This window comes from Vombatus ursinus, unplaced genomic scaffold (genome assembly GCF_900497805.2).
Source record: "Vombatus ursinus unplaced genomic scaffold, bare-nosed wombat genome assembly UNPS02015175.1, whole genome shotgun sequence".
NCBI classification, from domain to species: Eukaryota; Metazoa; Chordata; class Mammalia; order Diprotodontia; family Vombatidae; genus Vombatus; species Vombatus ursinus.
Window position 1 is genome coordinate 618,949 of NW_020954953.1, and position 22,929 is coordinate 641,877.

Here is a 22,929-nt window from a genome sequence, read left to right on the forward strand (position 1 = left end):
TTCTACTTCCCACAAAATACAAACTATTTTTTTTCCATTCATAAAACTTTTATTCCACTTACATCAACTTAATACCTTAATACACATGTTCTTAACAATTATGCTTGGATTGTTCATGAAAATTTCATAAGACATTAAACAAAGCTAGTCATCATCTCAAGTTATTTCCCTGTTAACTATTTTTACAGCACACGCATGTTAGGCAAGTATCAAAAAAATCACAAAAGCAAAAAACCTAAAAAAAGTTAAATACATGGGTTTTTTGTTTTACTGCTGTGCTTGATATACAGTGACTTTATGAATATCAAGCAATTCATTTTTTACTGCATCTTTACTTGTACATTTGTTCTTAGGTTGCCTAAACCATTTAAATACAAATAAAATGAGTGTAGCAAAAATAATGAAAGTGAACAGCAGGTAACTTTACAAATAATGGAATGTGAACCGTTTCTGCCCCTCCCCAGAGTAAATTGACTGGGTTAAAACTTTGTCTTAAGGAACACTTTTGCAACTGCAATCATAAAGGTGTACATGTTGAGATTGTGTATTCCTCAGATACACATGGAATGACATTTAATATCTATGGGACACCTGTTTCTACTACAGCCATGAGTGCTCCAACCCTAAAGTACCCATAATAACTACACCTGTGGCTGGAACCAATTATCCCTTTATCCCCCCACCATGACAGACCAATGTGTAGGCAGTTTTCTTTGCTTAGACATGAAAGCTGTTTTAACACTGGCCTTGTGAAATCACAATGTACCAAAAGTACTATGCCAAACATGTAAAACATGTATAAAAATTCCATATCCCCATATTGGCCACCTCAGATGAAAACAGATAATTCCCCAAATGTTAACTGGATCTACTCCCCTAATATTAAACATAAAAACCACATGGAAATATAAAAATCCAAATAGAAGTAACATAAACCTGTCACAAATCGTAAACAAAAACTATTTGTGGGACAGCATGGATGACAAATGGTCTACTGTGTAAATTTTAGAATGAGGCAGACAAAAGTTGGAAGGCTGGTTAATTCTCCCCTCCTTCTGCTTCAGCTTCATCTCCTTGGGTGTCCGATGTCCACAATGTCAAGTTGTCTCTCAGTAATTGTATTATTAGTGTGCTGTCTTTGTATGATTCTTCACTTAATGTATCAAGTTCAGCAATGGCTTCATCAAAAGCTGTCTTTTCAAGGGAGCAGGCTTTCTCTGGAGAGTTTAGAATCTCATAATAGAACACAGAGAAGTTCAAGGCTAGACCCAATCTTATAGGATGCTTTGGTTGCATCTCTTTTTTGCTGATTTCAAAAGCTTCTTGATATGCTTGTTGTGATTGATCCGCTATTCCTTTCTTGTCATCACCAGCAGCAACCTCAGCCAAATAATGGTAGTAGTCCCCTTTCATTTTCAAATAGAAAACTTTGCTTTCTGTTTGTGAAGCATTAGGAATCAAGAACTTTTCCGATAGAGACAGTACATCATTGCAGATATCTCTTAGTTCGGTCTCAATTTTCTCTCTGTATTCTCAGGCCATCTGCTGTTTTTTCTCAGCACCTTCCGTCTTTTGCTCAATACTTGAAACAACCCTCCAAGATGACCTTCAGGCCCCTCTGACATTTTTGTAAGCAACAGAGAGAAGATTCCTCTCCTCATTGGACAATTCAGCTCCTTGATCAGTTACAGACTTCATGCAGGCTGCCATGTCATCATATCTCTCAGCCTGCTCAGCCAATTTGGCCTTCTGCACCAGCTCATTTTTATCCATGACTGAATTTTCTGTTCCCAGAGTGAGTGGTGGTGGTGGACGGACAGACGAAGGGTTCAGTGGTCTCTGGGTGGCGGCAGTGGCAGGGCTAAAATATAAACTATTTTAACAAATAATTCAACCAAAAGAAATCAGTACATGGAAATGACTGAGTAGGGACACAAACTGTACCATCAACCAAAAGGATGTATCTGATGAGAAACTACAGGGAACCTGTAAGTGAGCTAGACAAAATCTTGAGGCTATTTCTTCAATTCATTTGTGTAGGTGGGAAACATTGAACTGTTCTTTCAAAGTATTGGTTTTATATGTTTTACCAAAAGGTACACATTACAGTTGACCAGTTTATGACTCCACATTTTATCAGAGAACAAGCAAGTCATGGTGCTGATTACATTTCATTCATCAGGCACAATGCAACACCATAATAGTCTAAAAGAGTCACAAAAAGTAGATGTCCACATCTGTTGAGTAAGCTCTTCAAGACACCTTAAGTCTATTCATTCTCTTTACTACCACAGCTAGCCTTCAAGAGAACAGTGTCTTATATCATGCAAACAGAGATTATTTTATCTTACATCTATTGCAGATGCTTCCCATGGCCTTGGAACAAATTTCCATCAAGACAAAGCTTTTTAGAAAGTCAACATATACAAAATGAAACATAAAAAGTAAATTCCTTAATTTTAAATGATCCATTCAACCTAAAGATATGAATTCCAGTCATATATAAACTTTCTCTCCTTCAAATTTTAAATTTGATATGAACATGAGTGTTTCTATACCAAAAAATTCTTCATGAAAGAATTGTCAAAGACTGAACAAATAGGATAATTCTTTGAAATACTGGATAAACTACCAAAACTCAAGTTATTATAATCAACAGTAAAAAAATGGAAAACCAGAAAAGATATCATTATTATTAATATGTGAGTTTATAGTGTTTTAAAAGCCTTAGTGAAGTTTTAAGTGGCACATGCATATTCAGTGCTCATTTTAGAGGAAAGAAAACACCATTCCCTATAAAAGAACACCCCCAAAACATACAGCTGAATGAACCAATTGTTTGCTTTTGCATTTTCCCATTTGGCTTGAAATGGACTTTGGGATCAGCTCATATCTCTTTTTATAATACCAGAATCAGTAAAATTCTATCATTGTTTGGAGATTCTAAAACTAGGGGGTGGCCTCCGAACAGTTAACACTTCTCTCTTACTTTTGCCCCAACCTTACTTACAGAAAGGACTAAAGGCTAAGCAGTGTGCCAGCTGGAAAGTCAAAGATCTTGCAGTGAAAAAACTATTGGCAGCTTTTGGATATTCTAGTCGTTTAGTGAACTTCTTTAAGATGATATCCTTTCTTCACCATTCTCTAGCACAGAATGTTACTATCCATCATAAATGCAACAAGACATCAGAAACAAAGGCAAATTAAAAAAGGCCTACTAACTTTCTGCTTTGTATTTTAGTATCAATTTCCTCTTTCCTTTCTACTATTTGTACTTTAATTTCCTGTTTGTCCCCTTACCACTCCCTAACCTTAACCAGCAGTTCATATTTCTACAATCAAACTGAAGCAAAAAAAAAAAAATTAAAAATAAGACTACAGGAAAATGTCACTGTTTCTTTCATTTGCATTTCAAAGGGCCCTATTTTCCTATTGAGTTTTAGGAGGTGATTAGTGTTTATCCTCACAGTCTTCATTTTTTTTTTAAAGTACATTTTTATAAGATGGAGAGAGTGACAATCTATTAAACCCCAAAGGCACAGAGGTAGTACCTGTTTTGATTGACAGCCAGTTCTAAATCCCCCTTTGTAATAACTTTAACAAATGACAGCAGGGAAGTTTCTTTTCTTTAAACAGCAAAATGGTCGGCTAATTGATTAAGTAGTACATTTGCCATTCAGATGATTACCACTTTTCTTTCACAGTACAGTAAAAGCGATACTAGATTTTAAGTATTTTCATACTTACTTTTTCAGACAATCATTCAACAAGTAATTGTTAAATGCTGGATGCCACTGGGCGCCATACTGGGAATGCAAAAACAAAGATGAAACATTTCCTGACCTGAAGGAATTTATAACCCACTTAGGGAAAAGAGCTTGTATGGCAAAGAATTGGAAATTGAGGGGATGCCCATCAAGTGGGGAATGGCTGAACAAGTATGGCATATGAATGTAATGGAATACTACTGATAATAAGCAGGGAGACTTCAGAAAAACCTGGAAAGACTTGTATGGATTGATGCTGAGTGAAGTGAGCAGAACCAGGAGAACATTGTACACAGTAACAGCTACATTGTACGATGACTAACTTAGATAGACTTAGCTCTTCTCAGCAATGCAAGTATCTAAGACAACTCCGAAAGACTTATGATGGAAAATGCTATCCACATCCAGAGAAAGAACTATGGAGTCTGAATGCAGATTGAAGCATACTATTCGTCTCCTCTTCTTTTATTGTTTTGCTTTGTTTTGTTTCTTTTTTCTTGTGGTTCCTTCCATTAGTTCTAATTCTTCTCTACATAATGACTAATGTGAAAAAATGCTTAATATGAATGTGTAAGTAGAGCCTATACCAGATTGCACTCCATCTTGGGGAGAGGGGTGGAGAGGGAGGGGGAGAAAATTTAAAACTCAAAATCTTATGTAAGTGAATATTGAAAACAAATTAATTAATTAAAAAAAGAATTTTTATTTTTAAAGAAAAGAGCTTGTATATATGTAAGCATTATACCAAATACATAAAAGCAGAAACAAGGTAACTATTTTTGGGAGGTGGGGGTAGATACTAGTAAGTGAAAGGACTAATGAAAGGTGGGGGAAGATACTAGTAAGTGAAAGGACTAATCAGGAAAAATTCACATAAAACACTGTGTTTGGGCTTAGTCTTGAGGCAAAGAAGAAATTTTAAGAAGTGAAAGAGAGAGAATTCTAGGCAGGAAGGGAAACCATAGGCAAGATATGGTGATGAGAGATTAATAGACATGCATAAGAAACATTAAATAAGGCCACTTTGATTGAACTGTGGAGTATGTGAAAGGGAATAACGTGTGATAAAAATTGGAAAAGTAGGAAGAGAGCAGGTTGTAAAGAGTTTTAAATGCTTCAGAGAAGACTTTATAGCATGATCCTGAAGGTAATAGGAAATGACATGGTCAAACCTAAGCTTTAAGAAAATCACTGACAGCTATGTGGATGATAGATTGAGGTTGGGCTCTGAAATGAAAATATTCTCCCTTCCCTCCTCAGTCACAGACCAAGTCTCCATGAGAGAAGTAAAAAGTAAGATTTGACTTATATTGTACCCCCTTACATCACACTGGTTCCATAGAGCACAGCTTCTTAAACTGTGGGTCATAACCCCTTGTGGAGGTTGCGAAAAAATTGGCGATAATGAAAGGTTTCTGAGCACGCAGCTACCAAAAATTAACTTAAAATCAAACGTATAGTGAATCTGAGTTGTTTCTGGCAGTGCTTGTCCGTGTTGCATCATGCAATTTCACTGCAGCTTTGGTTCTGACTACACAACATGTACACTTTGCACCGTGCATGCCATCATCACGCCACGAAACACCAACAAACCCTGCCAGAAACACCTCGGCTCGGACTCGAGACTATCATATGTTAAGAATTGCAGTGTTTTTACTATACATACAAAATTGTTACGTGAATTTTGGCTTAGGATTAGGATAGAATTTCTAACAATTTCTGAAATGGCCCTAAACCTACTTCTGCCATTTTGTACTACGTATTTAAATGAAGTGGCATTCTCAGCATTGACGATCACAAATAAAATCAAAATATTAATCAACTCTCAAAAATGTTGAAGATGCTCTACATTCTGCAGTATCAAATATTCCACCAAGATTTAGTTCTTTATGTAAAAATAAAGTAGCACATCCATCTCATTAGTATGCAAATTCACTTTCATCTTTAATAAATGGTAAAAGTATATGTATACCAAAGAATTGTTTTAAAATAAATTTCCTTATAATTTATTATCAGTAAATGTTTGATTTGTATACCTATTTTATATACCTATACCCAGGGTCATGCAAAAATTTCTCCAGCGAAAAGGGAGTGGAAAAAGGTTAAGAAGGCCTCTCATAGAGTATCTTCATTGCTATTAAGAGATTGTAGCAAAAGAAAGGGAATGATTCATTGAATGGAAAACACACTTGCAATTATGCGTAACAAGCTTTCAACTTTAAAGCCCTTCTGAAGGGGGAGGAGGAGGATGCAAGATTAAAATGAACATGTTTGAGCACAAGGATTAACTCTTTAAAAAGAGTTTGGGGGGCCTAGGAAACTTTGATTCATGGTGTAGACATTTAGCATTCTGCTCAATCGATCCTCTGTTGGGCTTTTCCCACACTGTCTTGGATTTTTAGCTCAGTCCCCATTTTGTGGTCTACATCTTCCTTATTCTACAAATCTCTACTATACTTTACCTTCTTATTTGTCTTAGGCAGCTAGGTGGTACAATGGATAGAGTTCCAGGTTTCAAATTAGGAAGACCTCAGTTCAAATCTCATCGGAGAAATTTATTAGCTCTGTGACACTAGGCAAAAGTCACTAAACCTTTCTCAGTCTCAGCTTCTTCATCTGTAAAATGAGGATAATAAAAACACCTACCACAAAGAGTTGGTGTTAGGGTCAAATGAGATAATACATGTAAAATATCTTATAAACTTTTAAGTGCTACATAAATGCTATTATTAGTATTATTTCTTATTTCCTAAAGTGAACTGACAACTCCTAAAGCATTAGTAGCCCAAATATGGCACACTCAGTTGCCATAATTAGATTTTCAGTAGCAAGAAACTGGTGGAGTAGGAAACTAAAATGAATCCACTGAGTTATGAATCCATTTTGGGTGGGGGTTTCCAGACCTGTGATTTTATTGGCCTAGAGGAATTTCAGGTGCAAGTCATTTATAATTTATAACTTTGTTGAGTTGCCCAAGACACTAAGAGGTTAAGTGACTTACTTAATGATCACTACACAACTGACACCTGTGAAAGGCAGGACTTTGTCCTGATTGACTGGATCTGTCAATCCACAAGCATTATCAAGCACTCAACTTGGCACCAAGCACTGTGCTAAGCCATGAAGACACAAATATAAAAATAAAAGTTACTGTCCTCAAGCAGTTTACATTCTAGGGGAGAAAGACAGCAGATCCACATACAAGTATATAGAGAATTTATAGGATTTACACAAGAAAGTACTTTGGAAGGCATGGGCACTAGCAACTAGGAGGAAGGAGATCAGGAAAGGCTTCATGTGAAAGGGAATCTTGAACTAAGTACTGAAATAAAACAGGGATTCCAAAAGGCAGAGAGAAAGGAATGTTTTCTTAACTTGAAGACTGGCTTTCCATCCACTACTCCTAGCTGCCTTTTGCCATAGATCCACACTTATTTTGAAAAATACTCAGAACAAATAGAACAGTCAGCTTTCAAATAACACTAAATCGAATGTCTGCCCAGATGTTTCTGTCATTAAGTTACTACCATATAGAAATATAGTCCTCCCCCCTTTTCTCTCCCTCGTTCTCCCTTCCCCCATCTCTCTCTCTGTCTCTGTCTCTGTCTCTCTGTCTGTCTTTCTGTCTCTCTTTATGTGTGTGTCTCTCACCTTGCAGGATTTTAGGATAAACTTTAAGCAAAAATTCCCATTTGGAAAAAACAACTGAATTAGTCATAAATCTGATCCTAAATGAGAAGAGCTTATGTTCAGTATTGTCTTAAAGACAAAGTTGGACTAGATTTTTTTTGATGTAACTAAATTCTTTAACATTCTTGTTTTTGGTTTGTTTTTTTTTTGGTAAGGCGATTGGGGTTGCCCAGGGTCACACAGCTAGTAAGTGTCAAGTGTTTGGTCTGAGGCCGGATTTGAACTCAGGTCCTCCTGACTTCAGGGCCGGTGCTCTATCCACTGTGCCACCTAGCTGCCCCTAACATTCTTATTAAAGACACAGACATATACCATAGTTATATCTACTTGGTCAGAATCATGACATACACCTTGCTATTACTAACTGTGTCTTAAATATGCCATCAGTATTTATGATACAAAAGACCTTCAAATTGCACTATATGGTGATGATGATATGCAGCTGGCAAAATTTCTGAATTAAAGAACAATTATCTTTTTTTTTTAACAAACCCCCCCACACACATAATAAAACATAGGTAACATTACATTTTATAACTAAGTCAATATGTGGCCTACAGGGATCCTTATGTATAGATTAGTGGTCCCCATTGCTATTTAAGTTTGATATCACTGCTCTAGGCAACTCTTTAACTTGCAAAACAAGGGTGCCAACAAGCACTGACAGAGAAAGCTCTCTGTCCCAATGAAAACACAGGTTCAGTCTCTATTCCTAGTGCTTCATTCAACACATTTACTTGGCTTTTATGTCCCTTTTGCTATTTATTTCATTTATGTCTTCCTGTTGAAGACTCTGCTAAGAATATGCAGACAACACCCTACCCCAATAAACATCCTTTGAAAGTACTAAACAAGATGCAAGAGAACCTTCCCTAACATGGCTTTTTTGTGGTTTTCATGAGTGTCCAAAAGTCTTAGTGAAGCTTTAAGGTTTAAAGCTGTTATGGTTTTATCACAATTTTAAGTTATAATAGCTTGAAGTTACACTAAAATTTTTGGGACAGGCTGTAATTACATTGGGGAAATTCCACATTTTTATTAAAAAGACTAACCAACGAACTCTAGATTGTAATTTCTTCAAAAACTGAATTTGAGGCTTCTGTATAGAAGGATAGGCTCTACAAATTGAGTTAAAGTTTCTTATAACTTATATTATTTATTCCTAAGCTAGCAAAACTAGAACTTCTGTCTTCTGTAACAAAGTAGGTTGCCAATTTTTTTTTTCAGATTTCAGTGTGTACCTACAATGTTAGGATTATAATTCACTTCAATTTAAAAATTATAAATGAAAAATAATAATTTAGGAACACTTCTTGTTCTTCAAGTCTGAGACAAGTTTTTCCTCCTTCTAGAGTTGAAAAGATGAAGAAAGACTGAAACAGATTCAGGTTTGTTTTTTTAATGGTCTGTATATAAAACATCTATTTGAAAATATATTTATGCAAGCCTTGATTAAATGCCTACTATGTGCAGCACAGTGAGCTAGGTACCAGGATAGATGCAAAGCTTGGATGAGATATAGCCCCTGGGTGCTACTTGCAAACTCTGACATAGTAGTCAACCTTTTGTTAATTGGGACAATTATCCAGTTTGTAGTTAGAACTTTGGTTTCCTTTCTTGGTCTCTTTGATAGTCTGACTTTAGTTCATTTTCTTCCTCCCCAACACTCTTGACACAAGGTAGTTTAGCAAAGGTAACTAAACTAATGTACAACTCCTTTAAGTACATCTGGGTCTAGAATGTGACAATTCTAATAAAGGTAAGAGGAAGAAGGAAGCATTGACGTTATTTACTAAAATAAGGCTTTAGAATGGCTGTGGATTTAATTTATTCAAAAGACATTAATATCCTACTGCTACACAGAGTCAGGAGCAGACTGTTAGGTACTCCAAAGGGTGCATTTGAACTTTGTTACAGATCTTATAAATTTAGGCCTTCTAGGCACAGGGCAAATAAGCTTCTGGTTTTATAAATCACCTTGGGGTGAACTTACAGGTGTTGCTGCGTATAAAGCCTTTCCTCCTCCACACTCAAGATAATACTTACATTTTAAAAAGCAGAAAGGAGTATCTGTTTCAGCACTTCATACACCTACACATATATGTATATACATACACACATATGATGAATAGTGTGTGGGGAGAGGATATGTGATGTTTACCTCACTGAAAGTTCTATCTGTTCCTTAAAGAAATGTCTTGTTTATAAATCTTTAGAACAAAGGATCTTAATTTGGGATCTACAGACTTGGGAGTCCAAGGGTAGATTTCAGGAGGTGGGTGATCTTGGGTTGAAAAAAATGCAACTTTATTTTAACTAACCTCTCATTGAAATTTTCCATTTCTTTCAATTATGAATGTAGGCAACAAACATTCTCTGATAAGAAGAGGCCCATACCAGATTGCCAAAAATGTCCATGATACACAAAAGGTTAAGAACCCCTGTTTCAGATAGACATACACAGCTTTATGGTTCACACTTCAGGGAGTGTGAAGATTCAGAGTCATCCTTAGATGGTAAAAGGCCTGAGGCAAATCATACTGCCTCTGTCCCCTTGGCTGTACAAATGCTTTTATACAAGTAAAATTAGGTTAAAGTGAACCTCAAGTAAGACTCAAAGGGGAAAAAGAGAAAACAAATCATGCAGTTTGAGGGAAATAAATACCATTGGGGAAAGGCAGGCTCACCTGTTTTGTCCATCCTGGTGTTTGACAGGGTGCATCACCAGATTTTGTGTATGTGTGGAGCTCAGGTCTTTTTTTTTTCTTTTAAATTGCCAGTTTCCTGTCTAGCCTTCTCCCTATGCCAGCTGCCTTCCTGGATTGCAGCAGACTGATTATAGCAGGGCAGGCATCCCAAATTCAGGGACTCTGATTTTGGCCCAATTTGTAAGACTCTAGTACTATATAGCACATTTGCATAGTATTCTATTACTAGAATCATAGAATATTGGAGTTAGAAGGGTCTACCTGATGCAACCTCCCCAATTAAATTAGGAATCCTTTCCACAATATCCCTGGCAGATAGCTATCCAATATCTGCTTGAAGACTTCCAGGAACATGGAGCTTATTGCTTTGAGAGGCAAGTCATTCATTTGTTGGCAAACATAATCATTAGAAGGTTCTTCCTAGGGGCAGCTAGGCGGCGCAGTGGATAGAACACCGGCCCTGAAGTCCGGAGGACCTGAGTTCAAATCTGGCCTCAGACCAGACACTTGACACTTACTAGCTGTGTGACCCTGGGCAAGTCACTTAACCCCAATTGCCTCACAAAAAAGAAAAAAAAAAGAAGGTTCTTTCTTTAGTTAACCCCCAAAGAGCCTCCTTGTGAATTCTACCTGTTGGTCCTAGTTCTGACTTCTTGTGTTATACAGAATAGATGCACATATGAGGCATTCACACAATTCTAAGACAGTTATGGTGTTGTTAACAAGTCATATTTTCTATAGATTTACAAATAACTTCCTCCAGCTACTCATCAAATAACAATTTCTAGACCCATTCTTGTTACTTTCCTCTGGCCACACACCATATATCTATGTCCCTTCACAACTGGACAAGGTATTCCAAATGTGGCCTTAACATATTTATTGACTCAACACTAAATTTCTATTGCTATAATTCAGCCTGATATTACATTAAGGGTTTGGTTTGGTTTGGTTTTGTGCTTTTAAACAGCAACATGATGAGGGATTCAATAGTTTGTATGGTAGCCCCTTTCATCACTGAAGAGCAAGAATCTGCTTTTTGGTATTTTGCACCTCTTTAACCAGATTTATGATGCCATAGAAGAATTCCTTCTGAATGTGATCAGCACCTTTTGTGCAATTTATAAACTTAGATAGTTGCCTTGGGGCAAGTCAAGTTGGGATCAACAAAGCATTTATTAAGTGCCTGCCATGTATCAGGCACTGTTCTAAGTGCTGGAGATATGAAGAAAGGTAAAAACAGTCCCTGCCCTCAAGAAGCTTATGTTCTAATGAGGGAGACAACATGTAAATACTCAGGTACACACAAGATGTATATAGAGTAGATGAAAGGTCATCTCTAAGGCTAAGGCACTAGCAGCTAGGAGAGGAGAGATGTATATGGCAAGGGTAGGACCTGAATCTCAGGTCTCCCTGGCTCCAAGACCAGATCTGTCTTTATTACACCAAATTGCCTCTTGAATTCTACCTGTTGGTCTTAATTTTGTCTTCCAGAGCAACAGAGAATAAGTCCATACCAACTTCCTTTTGCAAACTTTTCAAACATTTGAAGATTATTTCCTTATCTTGTATCAATTTTCCTTTAGCATGTAAAATATTCCATATCCTCTCCCATCCCATACCCTCTAGTGATTTCAATTATTCCACACGTGACACTGATTTACCTTCTTCTGGACACTCTCTACTTTGTCCATACCCTTCAGACATACACAGCTGGACACAAGACTCTAGACATGCTCTGTCTATTATATAGACCAATGGGGTTATCACACTTCCACTCCCCTGTTCTTTAATATGGGTTTTGTACATCTTCTATAATGAAGTCCAAATTTTCATCATTTTTTATTTTATTTTATTCCTGTTAAATAGCTAATTCACATGGTTGGTTCACAATGAACTTCAGGTAAATGGTAAATTAAAACCCCAACATTTTTTCACGTGAAATCTTGTGCGGTACAAGACAGTGCTCTATTTTTTTTTTTTTTTTGCTGGGGAGGGGTTTAGGATACAATAGCTTTGATACTGTGTTGTCAAATTTTATACAAACATCTGGAATTGTGAAAGCAAACCCCTTTAGGGGAGTGACCCGAGCCATGATTCAATCACAGAATCTCAGAGTTGAATGGGACCTCCAATTCATGTAGTCTGGAGGTTCTTCATTTGTTTTGCTTGTCATGGCCCCCTTTGCCAGTCTAGTGAAGTCTTGAGCCCTTTCTCAGAACAATGTTTTTAAATGTATAAAATAAAATACATAGAATTACAAAGGAAACCAATTATTTTTGTATTGAAATCTAGTTATCAAAATATTGAATAAGTTCACAGGCTGAAGGTTAAGAATCCCTGGCCTCATCTAATCCATACCTTCCCAAGAATCCCCTCCACAGCAATGCCAAAAAGTGGACATCCAGCTTCTGCTTTAAGACATTTGTAGGGCAACCATTACTTCCTAAAGCATCCCATTCTCCTATGGGATTGCTCTAATTATTGGAAAGTTTTTCCCTATATCAACTGCAAATTTTCTTCTTTCTAACTTCTCATCTCTAGGGCCGATAAGAGCGAATTTAATACTGCTTACACATGACAGCCCTTCACAAGGCATCTCTTCTGTTTGACAGTGTTCTTTCCTCTAGGTGAAAAACCTTCAGGCCCTTTAGCTATCATGAATGATCTTTAAGCTTTTCACTATCCTCATGGCCTTTCTCTTGATTTTGTACAGCATGATGTCCTTCATAGGATCACAGATATAAAGTTGAAAGAGACTTTAGAGGTTATCTAACTCTAACTTCATTTTACTGATGAAGAACTGAGGCCTGCCTGGGGAGGTAGATGACTTGCCCAAGGTCACATAGGTATTAATTAAGTGGCAGACGGCAGAGCCAGCTTTCAAACCCAGGTCCTCTGGCTCTAAATTCAGCACTCTTTCTGCTCAACCATGCTGTCTCCTCTCTAAAAGGAGTCCAGGACTGAATGTGATTCTTCAAATGTAGTGTGACAATGGCAGACCATAGTGGAGCTCTCACCTCCTTAATACTAGATATTATGCTTCTCAATGCAGCCTAAGATCACATCAGCTTAGGTTTCTCTGTCTCTTCTCTCTGTCTCTTTCTCTCTCAGCTTTTGTCTCTTCCTGTCTTTCTTTCTTCCTCTTTTTCACTCTCTTGATCTTTCTCTCTCTTCCTCTTTTTATCTCCCCCTCCCTTCTCTTTCTTTCTCTTCTTGCTGTTTTCTCTATCCTCCTCCCTCTTTTAGCTTGAATCCAAAAAACAAAAAAACAAAAAAAAAACTTCAGGACTTTGAAAGTGAGAAAGAGGTGGATGGAACAAGAATAAAGTTCTTTAAAAGATGACTATTGATTAAGGTAGGTCAGTTGCTTCAGCTTTGGAGGTGGGGAGCCCTGGAACCAGGGCTGGTCAGGGAATGCAAGTTTAAAATAGGAAGAACATTTCAGTGTAGAATGGAATTCTATGCTGGCAGCAACATGCAGAAGGTAGGCTTAATAAAGGAAATTTTGTCAGCCTGGACCATGTAACAAAGAAGAGATGACCCAGTGGCTAATTTAAGACCATAGGCTAGAGAAGCCAATTTTGCAATGAGTAGAGCACTGTCAGGCAACAAACATTTATTAAGCATTTACTATGTGCCAGGCTAAGTGTTAGGAATAGAAATAAAGGCAAAAATATGGTCCCAACTCTCAGAGAGATCACATTTTAATAGGGGGTGGGGTGGGGAACATAAAAAAATTGTACATACAAGACCTATTCAGTATAAACTGAAGGTAATCTCAGAGGAAATATATGTGGCCAGAAAATTATGTCAACTCAGCCTGGGCAGAGTAGAAAAGATCTTTCCATTCTATTTAAGTAGATTTAATTATGTTCCTTGGATTTTTAAGTGTCTCTCAAGTTTCCTTAAAGCATGAAATAAGAATCCTTAACAACCTTAAGGAAAGATTGGATGTGGTTTCTAAGAAGGGAAAAGGAAAGACCTGAGTATTGGCTTATAGTTCAAGATAGGTATTGGGGGACCTAGACCAGGGAGAGACACTGCTATTGAGTGTTCAAATCCTGAAGTTTATATGGGGAAGAAAAGATTGTAATCACCTGTGGGGTGTATGTGGAAATGAGAAGAAATGGGCAGAATATTAGGCAGATCTTTGTCATCTTGTACACATTTTTTAAAAGTTAAATACAGGACCGGATTTTATAATTCTCCTTGTTACATTTTACCTATCCTTTATCTTAATATCTTAAAATATTACTCAATTGATTCAATTATGCTATATAGATGAATCTGGGCTAATCCAAGGCAATGCTAGAAGAGTACAGGTTTTATCAATCTGGAAAGACTTTGTGTATTGACCTGGTGCTAGACTATTCTCTAAGGACCATTCTAGTTAAGGTTGGAGAGGTTTATCACAGCAGTGTTGACCAGCAAGTAATTTTTTATTTTTTGGCCAAAGCAAATAATGAAGGCACATAGGGAATTATGATTTGTGCTGGTAGAAGAGACATCCAGATTGATAAAACTGTATATCCTTGAACAGTATGAAAAATTATAAAACCAAGATTTCATGCTTTTTTGGTTTCATCTTATCATTTCATGTTAGAGGGACTTTTTTCCGTGCAGACTTTATCATACATACAAGATATTAGTTTAACATCAGCTTTATCTTATCCACAAACAAGGTAAGCTCATCTCTGTCTTTAAGTCATTGATATAAATGTTTTTATAAAGGACAGATGAAGGACAGATAAAGAACAGAGTCCAGTAACCCCCCATTAGTGATATTTCTTCATGTTGTTAGCAACCAAATAATCAGTTTAGAAATGAAGACTACTTTATCACAGTCATTGTCTACATGACAATTTTGGCACATTTTATATTTATTTTTACTTAACTCTTACACAATATTATTTGTCTTTTCATATACTTATGCTTCCTTTGCCATTAAGAGTATAAAGTCACTGATAGAAGGTGCTTGAAAGCACAGACTGTCTTATTCATCTTTGTATCCCAAATACTAGGGAAAATATTTTGCACATTCTAAGTGCTCACTTAAAATGCATTGATTTTGATTTGTGAAAGGCAGAAGGGATTGGAAGTGTCAGCAGAAGAAGAGAGTCAGGAGGACCTCATATGATTTCTTTGGGTCCAGAACTGGCTGACAGAAGTCTATAGTACCCATCAAACAAACTTTCATAATATGCCAAATAATACTCAACAAGTCACATAGACGATTTAAAACATTCTTATGAGCTCACACTAAAGTATCTCCTGGACCAGGGGTGGGGAACCTGCAGCCTCAAGGTCACATGTGGACCTCTGGGTCCTCAAGTGCAGCCCTTTGACTGAATCCAAACTTCACGGAACAAATCCCCGATAACCTGTGTCCTTTCTAAGTTCTCAAATGTGGCCCTTTGAGTTTGGATTCAGTCAAAGGTCCACACTTGAGGACTTAGAAGGCCATATGTGGCCTCAAGGTTGCAGGTTCCCCACCCCTATCCTAGACAGTCCTCTTTATAAGGACACAGAGGTATCACAGAATCACAGGATTTGAGAGTTGGAAAGAACCTCACTAGCCCTGTAATTCAACCCACAGTAGGAAGGAATTTCACTCTAACATACCAGACAAGTGGTTATACAGCTTCTGCTCCAATACCTCTAATAACAACATCTCTCAAAGTAGCCCATTCCACTTTTGGTCAGCTCTAATTGTCAGAAAGTTTTTCTTGACATTAAGTCTAAATTTGCCTCCCTATAACTTTAACCTGTTGCTCCTGATTCTTCTCCTGGGCCAAAGCAAACAGATCTAATTCCTTTTTCAAATACTTGAAGATAGTTATATTGGTCCCCAACCCCCAAGTTTTCTCTTGTCTAGGCTATATATGCCCAGTTCCTTCAATCAGTCCTCACGACCGAGACACAAAGACCTTTATCAAAAAGTGAAATCAATATTCATGCTGATTCGTACCTAGGCAAGTCACTTAAACCCTCTTTACTTCAGTTTCCTCATCTGTAAAATGAACTTGAGAAAGAAATGGCCAACCATTCCAGTGTTTTTGCCAAGAAAACCCTCAATGTTATCACGAAGGGTCATACACAACTGAAGCAACGGAACAGCCACAACAATGACAAATTCATTTACTTTATAAAGTAATGAGGTAGAGAGAAAAGTAATGCTGGATTTCAAGTCAGAGAACTGAACGGTCTGGGTGCAAGTCTCAACTCTATCTATGTGAATTTGGGCAAGCTACATTGCCTTTTCAGGTCTCAGTTTCCTCATTTGTAAAGTGAGGGGATCTGGGTGGATGATCTCTAAAGTCCTTTCCAGCACTAAATTCTATAATCCTGTGTCATCATTTGCCCTGAATGAATGCATATCTGTAAAAGTGCACTACTATTACCCAGTGACTTTTATTACTAGTCTTTTCCAGTAAACAATCAGAACAGTATTGTGATGGGCCTGTTACCCAGTATATGAAAGCAAACATCTCCATTCAGAACTATATTCAATTTGAAGTAAATCAGATGTGCTGATATTTTAAGTTTTCAAAATACAAAATATAAACAATTCAGACTTTTTAGAATTTCATTTAATGGAAGTACTTCTACAATTTTAAAACTTAGGTCAGCAGCAAAAATATACCTTTAAAAAAGTGTGGGCTTCCAGTCATTACATAACTTAATATTGAAGAGCAAATTGTCAACAAGGATGCAGTTTGTCACAAGATCTCAAGCTAATTGGGAAAAGAGTTTCTGAATTAGTAGTTTTATTCTTTTCATGCAAATATGAGATGGTAAATCAAATTTAGTTTAACAAAATACTACTAATTTTAGGTTCTTCAAGACCCTGCTTGGATAAATGAAAATTATTTTAAATTAGCATGTTAAGTTATCTCTGTAATGGGTACTTAAAACTTTTTCCCCAGGTAGTTAAGCTATTCATTTCCCTTGCAATCTTTTTTTACTCTAATGTTTCATTTAGCAATTTTTTTTACATGGGTAGGAAGCTTTAGCCAAAGATCTTCAAATTATTATGAATTCTGAATAGATGGATTTGGAATTAATGAGATTTTACTGTATTAGATATGATTAAAACTCATTGGTAACAGTTTAAATTTTATTTTTCTTCAAATAACTTTCAAAAAAGAAAGAACTTTGTGGTTGCTTTCTACTTCCAAACTTTGGGGAAAATCTACTAAATTCCTGGCATTTTGGGGAAAAAATGTTAACTAGGAGTACAAAAAGTTTCCTAGTAATGGGTAGGCTGAAAATCTGATCTGTCTCCTCCTGAGATTTTGCAGGTTGGAAGCAAAAAAAAGAAAATTCCAGTTTGATTAGGTTTTATAACTGTATAAATCATAAATTCATTCAAATCAAAGATTCATATTTATAGATAGAAAATCATATGACTCACTATTCATAACTATTAATCTCTTTCCATAATTCTTAGGAGGCTCAGAACAACTTTACCACAACCACTGGTTAGAGACAAGTGCAGAAAATCCGATAACTCTTTAAATTTAGACTTCTTCAATGTAGTTCCATGTCCAGAAGTCCAAAAGGGAATAATAGAAACCAAATACTTAATGATTTTGGACTTCCTCTAAAGGCCCCTTATAAACTCAGAAAACCAGTCATAATAGCAGCGTGTTAAGGAAGCCATAGCTGCTTTAACACATTGGTTAATTTACCCTCCAAATTTTAGTGTTGTTTGCTCTGTTCTGCACCAACTGAGCCAGAGCCTTAGCTCAGCTAGAGTGCGTGAGATGTATTCTGTGTCACAAAGCACTTTCTTTTGCTTTTCTGCATTTATTTGTTTAAATTTAAAAATGTCTTCACAAAATGTCAAAAATTGTTCAGGTTTCTTCCTTGACCCAAATAGGCAGAATTCATATGGAATCAGATTAAAAAAAATAACTCAGTCCTTACCATTCAAAATTGGTATAATTAATAAAAGCATGTATTTTCTATTAAACAAAGTAGTTTGGACTATTAAAACACTTTCATGATACTTATTAATTCAGCAAAATAATTTTCTCTGGTTGTTAGGCAAGTGTTGAGTGGATTTTATTTTTTTAGCCAATCTGACATTTAGAATGATCTTCCTTCTCTGTGGTAAAAGTTTGTGTTTTTCTCCAGTAGAAATTTATAACATTTCAAATGGTTCAGGGCAATTAGACAACCCTGGAGATGACATGAATTTTTTAAACTCAAGCATGCATTCATATATACTTATCATCCCTGACTCTGATCATAGTAAGCAGATAGAATGCAGTGCTTTTAATGTCATGTAACATTAAACTCATCTATTGAATTTTCAACAGTCTCTGCATGCATGCACTGCTTAATGCCCTTGCTGCTACTGTAAGTAGAGGTAAACTGGTAGAAAAAAAAAAGATTCTCTACAGAAACATTAAAAAGATTCCTCTGCTTTTTCTTTTCCTCTTAAATTTTAAAAGTCTTTGTTTTTACATCATTTCCCAACATAAATCTCCTCTTTCCCCTTCTCAGAGAACCATTTCTTATAGCAAATAAGAGGATACACACACACACACACACACACACACACACACACACAGAGCATTCAGCAGAACTAGGCAGCACATCAGTGAAATCCACTGTGATATTCATACCAAACCCGTATTCCCCCTTCTTCAAAGAATAGAAGGAAGCATTTCCTCGTATTCCTTTTTCACCCTATTTGCCTCAATTTCCCCATCTGCAAAATGGGGATAATAATAGCATCTCCTTCCAGGGGGTGTAGTTGTGATGACTAAATTGAGAAAATAATGGCAAAGCACTTAGTATAGTACCTGGCACATAGTACATGTTATATAAATGTTATCCATTATTAGTATTAGTATTCAGCATTCAGTTTCAATTTATTTGCTGTTGCTGCTTTCCCCCCCACCCCTTGTATATGTTGTTTTCCTGATTCTACTTACTTTACTTTGCATCACTTTAGATGCTTTTCCGTATTCATCATATTCATTGTTCATTGCAACACAGTAATAATTCATTATATCCATGCACTGATATTTATTTAATCATTCCTCAATGAATATCACTGTTCCAGTTATTTGCTATTATAAAAATAGCTACAATAAATATTTTTAGGTATATAGGATTTTTTTTTAATCATTGACCTTTTTTTTTTTAGCATAATTCCAAATTGTTTTCCATAATGATTGTACCAATGGAAAACTCTACCAACAATGTTAGTGCGTCTATCTTTCAACAATCCCTTCAATACTGACCATGCCCATCTTATGTTGTTTGTAAGTTAAGACTTCACAGTTGTGATTTGTATTTCCTTTTTATTTTTATTAGATTTAGTGCTATTAAGGGGATATTTTATAGACCTAAAAAAACTAATCATGGAAAGAGCTCTTTTAAGAATTATAACTTATATTTATAGTATCATTGTATTTAAGGATCTATGGTTTTCCAGTGGACACTCCCTCCAACAATACAGATTGTGGTCTCTTCATGTCTTAGAAGACAGTCTATTATTGAAGCCAAAGCACTAATAGCCAGCCATTTTTGATAGTGAGTCTCAGAACACTTAGCTAGGCTGATGCTCACTAGGATAAGACAGCAAAGGAGGGGATCTTATCCTTTTTGCTCTTCTTTTGCATCTTGTATTTGAAAGTCAAATTTTCTATTATGCTCTGGTCTTTTCATCATGAATGCTTCAAAGTTCTCTATTTCATTGAATGTCGATTTTTTTCCCCTGAAGAATTACTGGGTAGGTGATGCTTGGTTGTAATCCTAGGTCTTTTGCCCTCCTGAATGTCATATTCTAAGACCTCTGATCCTTTAACGTAGAAGCTGCTAAATCTTGTGTTTTCCTGACTGTGGCTCCACAATATTTAAATTGTTTCTTTTTGGTTGCTTGCAATATTTTCTCCTTGATCTGAGAGGTCTGGAATTTGGCTATAATATTCCTGTGAGTTTTCATTTTGGGATCTCTTTCAGGAAGTGATTGGTGGATTCTTTCAATTTCTAGTTTACCCTCTGGTTCTAGAATATCAGTGCAGTTTTCCTTGATAATTTCTTGAAAGATGATGTCTAGGCTCTTTTTTTTTTTGATCATGACTTTCAGGTAGTTTAATAATTCTTAAATGATCTCTCCTAGATCTATTTTCCAGGTTAGTTGTTTTTCCAATGAGATATTTCACATTTTTCTTCTATTTTTTCATTCTTTTGAATTTGTTTGTTTCTCCACTTGCCCAGTTCTAACTTTTAAGGAATTATTTTCTTCAGTGAGCCTTTGTACCTTTTTTTCCATTTGGCCAATTCTACTTTTTAAGGAGTTCTCCTCAGTGAATTTTTGTTTATCTTTTTCCATTTGGCCAATTCTGCTTTTCAAGGCATTCTTCTCTTCATCGGATTTTTTTTGTGTCTCTTTTACCATTTGGCCTAGTCTGTTTTTTAAGGTGTTATTCTCTTCAGCATTTTTGTGTCTCCTTTACCAAGCTGTTGACTCTTTTCATCATGGTATTCTTGCATCACTCTCATATCTCTTCTCAATTTTTCCTCTACTTCTCTTACTTGACTTTTAAAATCCTTTTTGACCTCTTCCATGGCCTGAGACCAATTCACATTTTTCTCTGAGGCTTTGGGTGCAGAAATTTTGACTTTGTTGTCTTCTTCTGAGTGTGGATCTGGGTCACAGTCCTGGGTCTTAATCCCAGTGACTAAGAGTTTCCTTGTCACCATAGTAACTTTCTATGTTCAGAATTTTTTTTCTGTTGTTTGCTCATTTTCCATACTATTTCTTGACTTTTAATTCTATGCTAAAGTGGAACTCTGCTTCCCAAGTGGAGGAGGTATTTTCCTAAGCTTCAGAGTTTTTGTGTGAGGCTGTTTTCAGAGGTAATCCTGGGGACCTGTAAGTTTTTGGCTTTTCCAAGGTGGTATGATCTAGGGAGAGGTATATTTACTACTCTCCTGTACTATGCCCTGGTTTGTGAATGACCACAGGCTCTCTTTTCAACCCTGGAACTGTGACCAGAGTCCCTGCTCCCCTGCAGCTGCAAGCTCTGTTACACACTGGGACTGTGACCCAGATCCAAGTATAGGCAATGCAACAGAGTCTTGCCCCTGGTGCCAGCAAAGGATCCTTCTAACCTGCTGTTCTGATCTCCTTACTCCCTGTGGGCTGAGAGGTCTGGAAACTGCCACTGATTCAGTCTTCCCAAGGCCTGTTCCTGGTTTGCTGGTGCTTGGTCTGTGCTGGCACAGCTGTGATGGACTGTGTTCCTCTCTCACCCTGGTGCAACAGACCTTTCCTGACAACCTTCTAAGTTATCTTGGGCTGGAAAATTGTTTCACTTCATCTTTTTGTGAGTTCTGCTACTCTAAAATTTGTTTAGAGTCATTATTTAAAGGTATTTGGAGGCGTTTGGGGGAGAGCTCAAACAAGTCCCTGTCTTTACTCCCCCATCTTGGCTCCACCTCTGATTCCTCTGCTTTTACCTCCTGTAAACTCCTCCTCTTCCTTCCTCCCCCTAGCCATGATGTCATCTTCTCTTCTAAAAAGTCCTACATGCTCTAGAGAATGGGCTTCCAAAGTGGAATGGGCTTCCCTACAAATGTGGTTATAGTTTCCTTTCCTTTCTTTTTGAGATTAGATTCTAGTTAGGTTCTAGTTTCCTTTCCTTTCTTTTTGAGGTTAGATTTGCTTTTTGGCAAATCTAACCTCAACCTTGATCAAGAGCCAAGTTGGAATGTAGCCATTTGGGATTTAGACCACTTACAGCCACTTTCCTTGTTTTAAGGCACTCAGGTGAGTAAGGCTGTATGATGGATTTCTTCCCTTTCTCCCCCCCCCCCCCCCCCCCCGTTTCCTTAAACCCCCAGGCCTTAGTAGTAGGGGGAAAAAAAGAAAGGAGGCTAGACTCTTAAATTATTCTAAAAGTAACGAAGCTATTAATGATTGAAAAGAGAAATGGTTATGGGTAGGGGGACTGCCTTCCTCATTACCACCAGCAACAACTGCTGGCCAAATGCCACTGACAAGTAGATAGGCACAGGAGCCCAGGGAGTGGCAGCAGTTCCCAGATCACAAGTCTTGCTTTGAACGTAGCCACACCTACCCATCCTCCATCCATCAGATGAACTTCTATAGAGAAGAGGCCAGCCAACCAAACCCTTTACCACCCACATGGCAGGCAAGTCAGCCTGGTTGAAGCAGCAAGGCACCCTGAGAGAGATACAGGAGGTAGCATGTGTCAGACTTGTCAAACCACCACCACCACCAACCACCTTGACCACCATCTCCCCTCTGACAGCAATGAAGACAACCCAAGAGCCTGAACCCAAGGGCCTAAGGAAGAGCAATGTTTCCAGCCCAGTGCCCTCAATCATGCAACCCCTGTGGAAATGCAGCCTTCTCCTGCAGGTAACAGTTATTGAAAACCCAGAAAAGAAAGTTCTTGCCACAAAAGTTCTTGGCACTTTACAGAAACTGATATGATTTTATTAGTGGAAGTGACATTAAAGAAGAAGCATTGACAGCAGCTTTGCTGCCACACCCTAGGGACCATGGGATCTTTCCATTTGACTTTCAGCTGAAACCTTCCATATGTGTTGCATGCACCATTAATATGTGAGCTTTCTGAGAGCAGAGACTGTCTCAATTTTCTACTTGTATTCCCAGCCCTAAGCAAAGTGTTTTGTATACATTAAGTGCTTAATAAATGCTTTCTTCATTTCGTGATAAGATGGGACCCTGTCCTTCAGAACCAAAAACTTTA

General features: G+C 37.1%; 1 pseudogene; it reads right to left on the bottom strand.

Annotated features, from left to right (window-relative positions):
* Positions 1 to 910: 910 nt before the first annotated feature.
* LOC114031495 lies at positions 911 to 1,792 on the bottom strand (annotated as a pseudogene).
* Positions 1,793 to 22,929: the final 21,137 nt, after the last annotated feature.